At 43.0% G+C, this 12,771-nt stretch overlaps 1 long non-coding RNA gene across 3 annotated transcripts in view; it reads right to left on the bottom strand.

The window, feature by feature from the left end:
* Positions 1-1,489: 1,489 nt before the first annotated feature.
* LOC101751795 overlaps positions 1,490-12,771 on the bottom strand; it is a 230,344-nt gene continuing 219,062 nt past the window's right edge. For all 3 annotated transcript variants that reach the window (XR_006931900.1, XR_001469592.4, XR_005841355.2), the window contains one exon: positions 1,490-12,572. This is a non-coding gene — a long non-coding RNA (uncharacterized LOC101751795). The remainder of the gene's footprint in view (positions 12,573-12,771) is intronic.

The following is a 12,771-nucleotide window of genomic DNA, read 5'->3' as shown; positions in this document are numbered from 1 at the left end:
CTCCGTGGCCCGTGGTGTCCTTTCCACTCACAGCTGGTGAAGTGCATTTCTGCTCACTCCCAGAGCTCAGCCTGAGAAGATGAGGACTATCAGAAGCAGCAGCTGACAATTTACTCTAGCAGTTATTTAATAATGGGTCCTTAGGGAGACTGGGGGAGGCAACATCTCCTTCTGCACTGCTCCCTGCTGCTCACCCATCCCTTCTCTGCATGCCCAAATTGGCAATCACTTCGAGGGTCAGCATAAAGCAGAGGTACTTCTGTTGGCCTCTCCACCCCGTGCTGACTTTTACCCACACTGTGCCTTTGACTCCACTGCATATTTTTTGGCAACCAATTTTTGGAAACCAGCAGAAGTTTGTGTGGAGCATCTTCGGGAGAAAAGGAATTTGTTGGGCTGATCGGCACTGTGTGGAGTTCACATGAGTAATGCCTCCTGTTTGTGTTCAACAAAACCTGCACTTGTACATGTTGTGGTGCCTTTGCTTCTCAGTTTATGCTGCAGCTGTTCCTTGCAGCAGGTAAAACGAAAGGTTTTAATTAAAACTGACATTGCTGCACCTTGTGCTGCCAGTGACAGTCCTGTTGAAAAGTATCATGAGAAGTGTGGAAGCCCACTGTATGAGTGTGCCCTCCTGACTGCAGCCCAGCATTAATGTGCTTCTCAATCTGGCAAGTGAAAACATCCCTTGAAATAATCTTTTTGACGGGAAATGGCTTTTCTGACAAAAATCACTGTGCAGAACATGTGAACATACATTTCATTGCATATTTTGGCCAAAGACTGAAGGAAAATGCTTCAGAAACTATCAGCAAACAAGAGCATTCTCCATTGTTTTCCAGTGATGGGAAATGATGATCAAGGAAAAAATAAAACAAGTTAACAGATTAGAATTTTTCAGTTAAGAATCAAATTTTCACAGAAATAACTTTCTGATTAGTTTTCAAGAGAGGAAAGGAATCATAAATTTTATGCTGTGTCAAAATAGTCTGCATTTGAGCTCAGCGCTGCCCTGAAGCCTCCATTTAAAACAAGCAGGACCCGGTTCACAATCTTGTTTTGCACCACTTTGACATCTCAGGGCTTCCCAGGAGCAGACAGACTGCAGGACAGCACCCCCTAACCCTGCCTATCAGGGCACCTGGATCCTCCATTACGAGATGCCTCGCACTCTCTCCTCTTCTGCTTCTCCATTAAAAGCTTCTCTTTTCTATTATAAAAGAATTAAAGCACTTACAGGGAACCATTGCACACCGTAACTGCAGAGTCTCTGCAGTGCTTTTGTGTCCTTCTGCCATTGCATCCTCCGTATTTGGGGCTTTGCTGTGCAGAAGGGAACCCAGTGATGGACCCGGCAATCTTTAGATCTCATACAGCTGCATATGGACTTCATTAGCCTATCATCTCTTTATGTATGACTGAGATGAAGGTTAAGTGATCCTAAACCGTGGGGAAGAAAGCGTGGCTTAAAACTACATTTTCTCCCCAACTCATTTTGTGCAGTCAGCCAGTAAAAAAAAATCTATTCCCGATTACATTATTTCTAATTGTAAATATAATTATGAATGCATAAACTGAGCCACTGAGGCATGCATTTCATAGTGAAACCTGGAGTCGTATTTCTTCTCACATATTATAGAAGAAGTCCAATAGCTGAGGATTTCTTACCGTTAAGAAATTGCAAAACTTCCATATCATCACTTATTCCAATAGCGATCATTTTTTGTTTGCCGCTGCTCAGCAGGGCACTGGAGGAGAGAGCAGAAGAATTGGGAGAAGAAAAACACATCAATGATGAATTAATAAACATAACTGTTTGGAAAATGTTCTGGTGAAGTCTGCAGCGATTGGCTCCCATCAGCATGCCGTATTTCCAGCAGGAGGTTGGATGATGGAAAAACTGGCAGGCGGATGAAGGCTGATGGCAGATAGGACACCAGCCCACGGCCCGAGCCAGCAACCACATCTGTATGTTCTTATGTGCTCTTATGCTCTTCATTGCACAGACAGAACCAGGAAGACAGGCCTAGCCTGGAGGAGTTCACAGCCCATGAGATAAAACTCCAGTGAGCTGGCAGAGAAGAAAATGAAGGTGGAGATGACAGGAGAGAGATTTCACATTCGCTGTTACAACTCAAGGGGTTTTTTTTAAGTATTAATATTTTTTATTTTTTTATTTTGGAGTTGAATGCTTGGCTGCCAAAAATTCTACAACGCACCATTCCTCCCCCACCAAATCCCACCGGTTTGGAAGCAGTGCTGTAATCTGGAAGGCACGTAATGGAGCATGGAAACTCCACAGACACTTGATCAATCCTTAACCTAAAGACGTTGTTTAGTCTGCAGCTGCCACACCGTGCTGCACAAATGGTGAAAGAAATGCACAATTCCTGCATATTTGCAGGGATCCCACTGAAGTTCTGGGATAAATAGCATAAGATAAACTCCAGGGTGTTGTTTCATGTTAAATGGGAGACCAAACAAAGCAACCACTCTTTGTAATTCAAGTGTGTAACTGATGAAGAGAGAAGAAAACCCAAGGGCTGACCATCATCTATTATCACTTCATTACATAGTATTTATGTTACTTGGGCATTTGGTGGCATTGAGCAAGATCCATGGCTTCACTGTACAAGGTGCTGAACAAATACATGAGACAGTCGGTCTCCCAAAAACCTCTCAAAGTAACTGTAAGATGGCAAACAGAACTAAGACCATATGGACAAGTAAAGCAATAGTAGGAAGCAGGAATCAGTGCCGCAGTTCAGCATGACATGAGTTTTGATCTGCTTATGAGTTGAATGGATTCAGGCTACAGTTGATAAGCTTATCTTGAAGTAAGACAGAAGTTCGGCTGCTGGAATTCCTACCGTTTCACTGTCATTATACAGCTGAAAGTCAAGAACTGTCAAATTACATGAATAATATCTATCCATATTTAATACAGTGAGCTGTTGACAATTGCCTCTCATCCTTCCCTTCAGTGTATCAGCCCCACGAAACAGTTAGGAATGATCAGACTGAATACAGGCAAATCCGTGGCCACGTAACCACGCTCCAGATAAGAAACTCACTGTGTCTAAAATGGAGAAAAAGAGTAGATAGCAGCAAACACAAAAAAAAACAGAGAGATAATTCTTCCCGGACCACAGCAAGGAAAAAATGTCGGAGATTGTGCTGACACCACTAACATTACAAACACTACCAGGCTAAGTATAATGCAGACTAGACTTTTTTCCCCTCTCCGTTTAGAAACAATCACATTATATCTTCTTATAAGATATGAGAAGGATTGTTATCTCGCGTAATGAAAACCAAATGACAGGCAGATAGACTTAGTAGCTGTTTATAAAGTCTTGTACAGTATTCTCAATGGTATACAGATAAGGAAATCACATAATTGAAATGGCTACAAACAGCATTAAAAAGGCATATGAGAAGAAAATAAGGAGATCAAATGCAGAAGGCAGACGCATTTCAGTTACGATGGAGGTGTTCTCGGAAGGCAGACCTCAGGGGAGCGCAGCACCTCCTGCTGCGGGCAGCGCTGCCGGTGCCGCTGCCATCTGTCCCCCCAGGGCCGAGGGCTGTGTCCTGCGCCCGGCACCACCCCCAGTTCTGCCTTTTGTTTTAAGCTTTGACGTCCTCAAGGATATCTTGGCTTGAGCATCTTCAGAAAGAGTAGGCAGGAGGCACTGCTGGCTGCTTCTTACGGCTCGCTTCAGGGTTTTGAAATGTGAAGTCTTTCCTACCTATGTAAGCAGCGATGGACACTCTCAAGCACAGAAATACCTGGGGAACGTTTTTAACTGCAGGTAGAACAAGAGCAAATGAGTTTCTGCTTTGAAGCAGATTTAAACTGAATGCGCATTGCTGATGTGAGTTTTGCTGGAGTTACCAAACCTCACAGACCTCAGTCAGAGGACCTCTGCTGTGTGCTACAGCACAGCGCTCCAAAGGAGCTACAGCTCAGGTCAAAGTGTACGTCCTTACACTGCAGTAATCTCCTTTCATCAGAGAGGGAAAAAAGACTTCAGCTGGACAAATGAGCTAAAATCAGAAGAATCTTGAGAAAACATCTCAAGCATTAATCATTTATGGGGAAAGAAGAAGAAAATCATCAAAATAATTGAGCAATTGCAGACAAATACCACGATGCCTTGTATTGCCAAAAACTCATCATTGGAAACGTATATGTCTGATTTCCAGCTTTATTAATGAAACAAAAAGGCATCTACAATAGATAAATAATACATCATATGGAATTCACACAGTCTATTTATAATAGAGATCAGTGACACCTATCAACTCATATTAAATCACATCACGCATATTTTGCCTAGTCTGCACTTTGTCAATCCCTGCTTCCTATTTCACTGCTGCAGCAGCTACATGTAACGCAAAAGCAATGCAGAGACCGATTGAAAGGTCATTTAAAGAAAGCAAGAAAGAATGTTCAAAAGACCAGCGGAGATGAGCCCTATTTCTGTGCCTTAATGGTAGCACTGCTGCATCACCTGGTGCTCCCTACAGGCGTTCAATGGGTGAGCTCTGTAGGTACTGCTCTGTAGGTACAGTACGGCTGTGCAGAAGCTATTAGCTTACAGAATGGCAAATGAGAATTAAGGTCCTGTAAGGAATCAAGGTCATGTGGTGGGTACAGGGCAGGCTGGGCTTAGAATGAAGGTACCCAGCATCCCTAGCTGTGAGCACTGAATTATCTTCCACCCACGATCCGTGTACCGTTGAAAAAAAGCATGGGGTGAAGTGGGCTCTTTGAAAAAGAAAGTTATTTCTGAGCTCCTACAAACAACACCATTAGAAGCTAACTTGGGTACAGAAATACCCTTCAAAAACAGCATAAATAAGTTATTCTACTGAAGAATTATTTACCAGACGGAGAGAGAAATTTATAAATCAGTCCAGAGATCTGTAAGGAAAAAGTTATTGGTTACATCATCAGAAATAGGGCCTAAGGAAGCTGGAAAACAGGGATTTTACATGCAGCTTTTAAAATATAATTAGTGATCTAACATAAATAGACGTCACTGGCTGCAGTAATGTCTGTGGCAAATAAATAACAGTCGAACACAATAAAACTCCCCGTAATGTACTCTGCTGTAATATTGATGGCAGCATATGGCAAACATCTGACAGCCGTTAAACAGATGTGGCAATTAGCAAACCTTATGGTCATGCTGTTAGGATTATTATGCAACACGTTCTCCAGTAAAATTAGATGACTTCCTACTTTCTGTAGCTGCACACACGTGGAGTGCTCGCCTAACGCCCCATTTCGGCAGCACTGTTAGCTGGTGTCTCCTAACCCACATTTTTTTAGTTGATGCCTCATAGGAGATTTAGAGAAATCCAGAATTTAAACAAGAACAATATCAATTCAGCCGTGTAGCAGATACTTCAATTATAATAGCTAATGGACAAATTGAGAGATAAAAAGACTTTTCTATCATGTTGAAATTCAATGAACAGTTTTCAATTAGGCTCTGAGTATAAAAGGGAAAAAAGAAAGATACTTTTCCTTGATGTTAACATTGCAGGAAAAGATGAGAGTAACTTCGCTTTTTCATTATACAGAAGAGGTGCACATAATGATGCATATTTAAATTATAAATCAGGTCACTATCTGCCAAATGAAAGCAATATCAATTAGAGCTAAGGTGGATCAGGCTTTAAAACTCCTTATATTTAATGACAAAAGTATGACTGTTACCCTCACCCAGCCAACAAAGGGATAATTTAAGGCAGTAAGAAATCAAAGAGTGATGTCACAAAAATAAGCCCTCGCAGCTTTTTGGATGGTATTATTATAATTAATAGACTTCCAATGACTTTTTTTTTGCCGGTTATGGGCTTTCACGAAAGCATTTATTGCAGGCATAAAATATAAAAGTCTAAAGAGTGGGTTTGACTAAGGTTGACTTGAGGGTCCTTAGCCTTTCTACTACAGTAATTCCTGTAAAATAATAGTTTCATTTATAGGCTCAATTTATAATGTTGAATTTATGCCCGTTCATCTGATATCAATCATGATAATAGCATGATCTATTGTATGTCACTTGTGCTAATGCAAATTAAATATCATTACATTACAAAAAAGCCCTACGTTAAAATAACACTGAGGGTGTAACTTTAACACACAAAAAATAATTAAGGATGAATTCACGTTTTTGAGTCAGCCTATATGCAGATAATAAATATAAAGCCATACGTTTATTATAGACAGAATTACAAACAAGCCGGAAAAGTTAAGCAAAATATAACATAGATTCAGGCTCGAGTAGCAAGATTAACACTGATATTTCCCCCTTCCCATTGCAGTTCAGGTCGAGGAGCAGTGCGTTATCTTTCCTTTCAGCCACCGTGGATTTCAGCCTCTGTCTCTGACACACATCAGGAGTCCCATCACAAACCCTGCAGGCACAGCCCCTGCAGCAGCCGTGTCTTTGTGGGCAATACGTGTGCACACCTCTGCTGCTACGACTGCCAACTGCTGTCCCAACTGCTGGCACCCACAGGCATTTCTAGGGAAGCACAGCTGGGCAGTGCAGCTCTGAGACTGAGGTGCACCCAAAAGGTTTTGGAAACTTTGTCATTTTTTTCCCCTTTTGGTTGTCTTTAAGCTTGAGTGTCACTCACGCCTGTTTACGTGGCTCCTTAAGGATGGGGCAGGATCCCCTGGCTGCTTTATTTCCTGCAGAATTCAAGGGAATTTTCCACTTAAAATTAGGGAACACCTGGAATATCTGTGAGAGCCGTCATGCTAAACAGAGATGGTGCAGTGTTAGGAAGGAGAATCACACTCAGCTCCCTCAGAACGTCGGGCACTGTTTGCACAGTTCCAAACTCCTGGTGGGAATCGGTTGTGTTTCCTTCTTCAGGGCGAGGTCACTTTGCTGGGAAGTGTTTGTGAACTGCTCTGGCTCTGTCAGTTCTGCAGATCATATGACATTTCTGACCCGGAAATCAGGCAGGGGAGCACACAAGCAGTGTTCAGCAGCATGCAGGCTGGGCTCAGCACCTCCCAGCAGTGCTTTTCCCACTGGCCAAGCCCTGCGTACCTGACTGCGTCCCTCAGAGGTGTGCAGAACAAACTCGGAAAGCGCAGCCCTGCAAGAGGCCCTGCACACCTCCTGCTGCACAGCAGGCTGCTCTCAGAGGCGCAGTCATCATCGCCTCTTCCCCTTCCAAATGGCACCGCTTCTTTCCGAAGCAGAACTGACACTCCTCACCGCTCATTGCTACAGATGTTAGAGATATTCTTTAATGCTGGAAGGAAACACAAACCTCCTAATGGAGATCTTGGCAGCCAAGGGAAAGGAAAATACATTGTTTTAAAATATTTTTATAGGTTTTTGAACATATATATTGTCCGACAGCGATTTGGGAGTTTAAGAAGTCTATCATTAAATTTCTTTTAAAATCTCTTTGTACGAATTCTCATATGCTTCTTTGGTTGCCTACTTTACGTATGAAAATGCTGGGCTTTCCGTTGCATGTCCTCATGCTTTCACCTGTTTTCATAAACATTTTGAGAATGTTATCATGGTTAGAAGTGTTGTGCTGAGCACAACTCTCTGCCACGAGACAAAGCCAAGAGTTTAACAGCTCTCAGGAAGGTTTTAGATGTTCATTTACATTTATATAAGAGTGGTTTTAAGTCTGCAGGTCCAGGACACAGCAATTTGTCAAATGATAAGGCAATCAGCATATGATACACATGTGTAGTTCTGCACACAGTCTACGTATGTGTTTAACTTTAAACAACTGAGCAAAGCTCTGCTCAAATTCTGAAAGTTTAAACACAGGGAAATATCTGCCAGGCTGGGAGTATGGCTATGAAGAAAGCTGTACGCCAGTTTCTGCCCAATGCAAGAAGTCCACAATAGACAGGGGTGGAATAAACCACTTACAAGACCTTCCTTGCAGAAATCCCTCCGACACCAAGTGCTGCTGGGCATTGGGTACGCAAAGCTGGAACTGCTCATCTGACTCCAGATGGGAACTCAGCTGTGGTAACACACCAACATGGTGCCTGAGAGAGGCAGGTTCTGAGGTAGCTGCGCTTTGCAGAGTAGGCTGACATTCTGAATCAAACCCTTCTATATGTGGCTTGTATTTTCCATGAATTATTCAATCTGCAAATAATTTATTAGGTGAATTTAACCCCCTTTTTCTGTTCTTCATAGATTGCCCTTGAGCACTTTTTAATTTTCTCTTTGAAATTATTCACTGAGTACTTTCTGTGAATAATTTTTAGGACCAAATTCTCCACAGCATTAAACTGTTCCAATCTGGCTGCAGCTGCATGTGAGGTGCCTCTGGGCTTTCATGTAGACGGGGTGGGACTGGGGTTTTGCCTGCTACTCTCACACCTCAACAAAGGGCGAGGAGATATGGCAGAGCTTCCTTGGACCTAATCCCCACAGAGAACCCTTTAACAACAGCAAAACCCAGCATCAGAGGCAGACGTGGACTTGAATGTTGTGAACCAGTAAATGGTTGGTGGAATGCCTTCTGTTCACTCTAAGGTGAACACTGGCCTGAGTCTGCATACAACACTGCAGGCATCTGCCCAGAGGTGCAGGCAGAAGGCATCCTTTGCAATGACCTCCTTGCACTGCTGCATGGCTGCACATAAAAATCAGGGCTGATGTTACTGAAAATGCCAAGAAGCACAGTGAGAGCTGTCTGACAGTGCTCACTTTCCTATTGGAGAAGGAGATGGGGAACACATCTTTAAGAAGTCAAAAGAAAACTCAGAGCTAACAGCAGATGAGTAATTGTCCAAAACTCTTCGGGAGGTCACAGATACACATTTCTTCAGGTTCCATATTTGGTTGGTAGAAGCAGTGAGTGCACTCACAGCTTATTCCATTCATTGGGAAATCAGAACAGAAAGGAGATGGAATGGAAAAGAGCAGCATCAAAAGTGCCAGCACCAGGAAGAGATAAAACCAAATCAGTATTCAAATTACATGCGTGTCTCAATTTTGCTTTGTTATTGTGTCAGTATTTTGAAAAGCCCAAATTATGCTCATAAAAACTTAAGCTATCCATACATATGTATGAAAGTATTCAGCTTCAGCGGGGTTGAGACAGACAAATCTGGTAGTAGGTTTCTTTTCAGGTTGCGAGAAGCAAATAATAATCAAGTGTAGTTGAGTTGTGTGAGATATCGGAGTCCAGAACCACCTCCTCTGTCTCATTCCGCCCGAGAGGCAGGGAGGAGCAGGAAGGATTTCTCTGCCCCTTTGGGAAGTCAGCCCAGTTCTCAGAGAAGGTTGTAACAAATTACCACGGAAGTCAGTGCATGGCCCATCTGTACAGCCACAGCGATTCCATCTCAGCAGCACTCTGAGAAGAACACACAGTGCAGAGACCCCTCATGGTGACTGAGAATGCCGATAAGAAGGGACACCTTAGCACTGCTCCTCATAGTGGCTCTTTTGAGCGTAAAGCAGCTGGATGAAACAATGGTAACACTCAGCACTTGAACGGCTCTTTACAACTCCCAAGAACTGCAAAACATCAACTGGTGGATCCCCACTGTGCTGCAGTGCAGACAGCAGCTCATCCCCGCCATGCTCATCTTCCTGATGAGGCAACCTGTGTCCTGCAGTGCATTGCCCGGCACCTCCTCCATGGCGGGGTGGGACTCACCCTGAAGGAAGGTGCATCTCCCACCCTCCCCATCCCTTGTCTTTCCCCTCCCCTTTTTTAAAATTAAGATACTCACCTTAAATGGAAAGAAGTTTATTCACATGGAAACGTATTATAGATGGACTAAACTACGGGCTAAGATGTGTGTGTTTAAAGCAGTCATGTTGGATAAAACATGGCAGCATATGCTACAGAAAATAAAATGTAAGAAACAAAGCAGACTGAGAGGACTGGGAACAATGTCAGTGGTACGCAGGCACCAAAAGGCAGAAGACTGATGATATGTGTGACTGAAAGGAAACTGGTGGTAAGGGCAGAGAAGGGTTGTCAGCCATGCAGGTAACACTGCAAGGACCCATGCTTTAGATTTTCAAAGCTCTGTCAAGAAGTTGTACAGTTCCAGATGAAATTAGCTGAATCTCATGTAATTCAGCTCAGAATTGCATATGGGGGAGATTCCACACAGAACAACATGACATGGAGTATTCACGATGGCAGCATCGTGACAGATGCTGAAGGCAACTGGTGAGCAGATAGATAGCTATGTTAAGACGTCCGTGCTGTTTACTCTTCCCATTCAAACTGGCCATATGAATTAACCAGCAATGGGGTTTGAATCTGCCCTCTTTATCCTTTAGTGGAAGAAGACAAAAATACATGTGAAGCTGACTGACAATCCTGGCCAGTGGTTGGAGGGCACCCGGCGGCCGCTCAGGAGCTTTGATTCCAGTCCATACCTTTCAAAGGAAACCATCAGCAATGTACAGAACTGGTCACAAGGTTATTAAAGGCGCATATTCACTGCTTTCCCTAACTTTTAAAGTGAATTGTCTCAGATTGCAGCCCCTGGTTCTGGTTGGAGACTTAGAAATACTCAGTAATAACAGCCACACTAAAGATGGGCAATGTAGCTACACCTCTCCTTCAGGAAGACTGCATTCCACCCCATGATTAGAAAGTAGCCCCAATTTTAAGTGCCTCTGCCTTCATCTTCAGCATATTTCTCAGGAAGATTAGAATATTCTCCCCTGTTCTGTGATGAATTAACTGTGTTTGGTCATATTTTTTGAGGGGGGCAGGGGGAATTACCATATCACTGTTTGCACAAGAGATCAAATGCATGATTAAAAATATTTATAATACTGATGTGGAAAAGAATGATATGTTAAACAGATAAGCATATAATAATGCATGTCTTACCCATAAAATTTAATTTATCCCTTGGGCAGGGCATAAACTTTGCTCAAGAACAACATGTTTTCCATCTATAGATTGCAGAGCTAAACTGCTTAATTTTACAGCAAATTGATCACTGCTGTAATATTTCAGGAGCAAAATGATCCTCAACAGTCAGTTCGGTTTCAAAAGCCAAAATTTATAGTTCTGCTTCTGATTTACTGATAAGGTTTTTTAACATATTGGGCATTTCATCACTTTCTATCGGGAGTCAGCGTTGAACCAACAAAGAAATATTTTTTGAAATCAACAACAACAATAATAAAAAAAGGAACATAAATAATACGCCTCCCACTGACAGGAGGCCTTCATATTCCCTTCAGACGGGTAGGAAATTACTCGGATTCCCATCCTTGTAAACACGTGTCCTGGCCTAGATGGGAGACGTGCTGTGCCGCCCTATGGGGCGAATGGCACAGAGCCGAGCGCAGAGCCGCCCTCCTGAGCGCTCCGGAAGCGATCCCATTTCTTTTCCCGCGTGGCTGAACTTCATTTCACCCAATGCAAATAAAATTTAGTACATCTAAAGTTATTTGACACTTCTGATATGTTTAAAATAAATGTGGAGAGATTTAATGATGTGAAAGTTCATGACTCAGTAAAGATTGCTCCCTAGCTGGGGTCTTAGGATAGACACCTATAAAATCAAATTATTATAATCACAGGAGTCATGAGAAAAAAGTAGGCCCTGCTGAGCTCTATTCACCGAGTTTTTGCATTCATTATACTCATTCTAGTTATGAAACAAAGGGACGAGGTAGGATGAAATCTCAGAAGGTTTTATCAAGTCATTCTCTGCAGCAGCATTTTGTGATTACTACGGTGAATTTTTAGAACGCCGATTCATGTGCCAAGAGAGGAGAAAAAGACACAACTGCTCAGCTACCTCCGCCAACAGCAACTGCTGTGTTCACAACAGCTCCCCGGATTGCGGACACTGGCAGAACAAAAGGAAGTGCACGGGTTGTCTTTATGGCAGAGCGTTATGCTCTCCAATGAACGGTCCAACTTAAGGACGATTATAGGCAACACGAAGGTCAGATTTTAGGAGGCTAACTCACACTGACTTGATGCTCTCTGTGATTTAGGAGACATAGCTTACCAAACTCCTTCACACACACACATACTCCCCATCCATTGCCATACCCCATCAGCAAGGCCGTGTGATTATATTTCGGTCAGCAGCACACATTTACACACAGGAGAACATGTATATGGCTGTTTTATAATGAGGAAGGTTATTTCCCAAAGCTGCTATTGCCTTTATGTGTATATCTGCACACAGACCTGGGACATGATGAGCGCACACACAGTAATTAGGTCATTTACGTGGGCATGATATTCCTTTTGAGGCTTAAAGGGTAAAATGTCTCTGCGCACGGAGCGGTGTATGATGGTATATTTTTCATGTTTGTGCTTTATAATGAAGAAAAAAATAGAAAGGGAAGGATCAAATGCCAACATTTTTGTGAGGAAAACAGTAATTACGGGTGCATATTTCACCTGCAGTTATTTACAAGCGGAGTTCAGATCGGGGAGATGTCCAAATCCCTGATGGAAGCTCGCCGTCAGCAGTGCAGACACGTTGTCTGGCCGCAGCCTGCCGGGCTCAATGGGATTATGCCGGGGAAGGAGCAGCCAAGCACTCTGGCTCCCTTTAAAAACCGAGGCGAAAGGTTTCAGCTACAGGCTCCAGTGATTGAAGTGCACATGTTCTTCTTCAGTCAGCTACACCCATTAGCTGACCGAGCAGGTAAACCCTCCCGTGTTTCTGTTGGTAGGCACTTACATGGACAACACATTTAGATGTACAGGCACATATCCTCAGCTTAGAGGAGTGGGTAAACGGTGACT

The sequence above is a fragment of the Gallus gallus genome, chromosome 20, assembly GCF_016699485.2.
Source record: "Gallus gallus isolate bGalGal1 chromosome 20, bGalGal1.mat.broiler.GRCg7b, whole genome shotgun sequence".
Taxonomy (NCBI): Eukaryota; Metazoa; Chordata; class Aves; order Galliformes; family Phasianidae; genus Gallus; species Gallus gallus.
This window is presented reverse-complemented; position numbering and strand designations above follow the sequence as displayed.